At 58.5% G+C, this 1,893-nt stretch overlaps 1 protein-coding gene across 4 annotated transcripts in view; it reads left to right on the forward strand.

Annotated features, from left to right (window-relative positions):
• Positions 1–1,893, forward strand: part of SLC25A39 (solute carrier family 25 member 39) — a 27,344-nt gene that overhangs the window by 10,369 nt on the left and 15,082 nt on the right. For 2 of the 4 annotated variants that reach the window (XM_014516988.2, XM_025196892.1), the window contains exon 1: positions 1,573–1,740. The exons of 1 other annotated variant lie outside the window; for it this stretch is intronic. The gene's annotated coding sequence lies outside the window, so the exon portion shown is untranslated. Of the gene's footprint in view, positions 1–1,561; positions 1,741–1,893 lie in introns of those variants that run through there. One more of the 4 variants, XM_014516989.2, reaches the window with a different exon arrangement.

Genomic DNA, 1,893 nt, shown 5'->3' on the forward strand with positions numbered 1-1,893 from the left:
GGCGGTCGTGGGGGGGGGGCCAATCTTGGGGGGGGGGGGCATGTGCCCCCCTGTGTCCTCACCTACCAGTCACCTGTGCTTGCAAGGGCTACTGTTGTTCCATCAGGGAACAAAGTTAACCTTCAAAGCTGAGATCACATGAGAGCTCTCACAGGATCCTTCACTTGGAATCAGCCAGCAAAATCTCCCGCATGTTGTTTTCAGAATTCATCAAACCCGGTCTGCACCTTGCTGTACTGATCATGTATTGGCATAATGTCCACATTCACTTCTTAATATGCTTTGCGATGCAAAATTGGTTCAGTAATTCCAAACTCCCTGCAATAACTTAAGAAGGAAACAAGACTGCCATTCAGTGGTTACTGGCTGGACTCACACAGTCAGCATGTTCACTCTGAAAGGTAGGGACTGACTAGCGAGACTCTGGTTGGTCATCTTGAGAACTTGTCTGAAGTGCAGCCTCTCAGTTACTGTATTTGGAAAATAAGATTTGCCTCCCTTTTGGAGTAGGAATATGAGACCTTGGTCAGTAATAAGAAATGTAAACTCTGCAGAAGTAGTAAGGGGAGCCATCTAAAAGATGGGGCATCATGTTATCCCAGCAGCCTAGCACCCCACCTTGGAAACATGCCACCCACTTTAGCCTATCTCTGACACGCTACCCCACCCACCATGAGCACCCCATCCCCATAGCCACTAAACCCTCAGTTACCACACTTCTCTGGAAACCCAAGCATTAGCAACTCACCTCCCTGCTCCTACAGCTTCTGGTGCTGTTCCCCAGCTCCTTACACTGTGGCAATGATTCTCAACCAGGGAGCTGCAACATCCTTGGGTGTCATGAGATCCTATGAAGGGTGCAGTGGGATGCTGCACAATATTAGCATTGTTAGGTGTGCAAACATTTGCATGCAATTCACAAGGTAAACTCAGAGATTTCAAATAGGAATCTATAAGTGTCAGAAACGTTCTGACTCGTGGTCTTTTTGACTACAGGTTTTGCTAGAGGTTTTGTCTTCTTTTGTCTCCTGAGCAGGCCTAGGCCTACCATTACAATGGCACAACAAACAGGCCGGAGTTGGGTGGACAGTGCACAGGGGAAACCAGATGAGACTTCCTGACATGGCCCTCAGGCGGGGACGGCATGCGTAGGCTCTTGGGACCTTACAGGCAGATCACAGGGGCTTGGTTTTGCTGCCTCATCGGGTGCTGAGCAAAGGGCTCGCCAGGGGCTGTCCCTGAGCCGGGCACCTATGAAGCAGTGGCTCAGCAGGCCAGGCAGAGCCCTCTTCCGTGGTCAGGCGGGACTTGGCGCCCCCTGCTACCTCCGAGCACCCGGCCTTCCCCTCGGGAGCGGGCCAGCCGCCTTCCCGCGCAGTAGGGCCCACACGAATCCCTCCCTCTCCGGCAGGCCGTGGTGTGTCTGTGTGCGGCGCAGGCGTGCGCATCCCTCTGTCTGGTACACTGAGCGTGCATGCGTGTGACTCCGACCGGGACACGCTCGTGTGCAAGCCCCGCCAGGCGCTGCACACGCAAGCTCCGCTCGAGGGGCGTGGCTTATCCGAGGCCCCGCCCCTTCCCGTGCCGGCGCTGCGGAAGCGGCGCTGCGGCCCGCTCTCCCGCGTGTCCGCGGCGCAGCGGCAAGGCTGGGGTCGGCGCCGGGCTCCTTAAAGGCGTAGGCACCTCCCTCCCTCTCGGCGCCTGTCGGCGGGCGGAGGAGCGGCGCGGGCCCGCGCGCAGGTCGGCGGGGCGCGGGGGACCCGGACTCGTGGGATGCGGGGACTGGGGGACGAGGCCGCGGGGCCCGGGCCCGGGTTTGTGGCCACTCCCGCAGCGCTCAGCGCCCCCCCGCCCCGTGCCCCAGTTTCCCCCCGGGGGGGGGGGCCCCGCCTG

This window comes from Alligator sinensis, unplaced genomic scaffold, assembly GCF_000455745.1.
Source record: "Alligator sinensis unplaced genomic scaffold, ASM45574v1 scaffold444_1, whole genome shotgun sequence".
Classification (NCBI taxonomy): domain Eukaryota; kingdom Metazoa; phylum Chordata; order Crocodylia; family Alligatoridae; genus Alligator; species Alligator sinensis.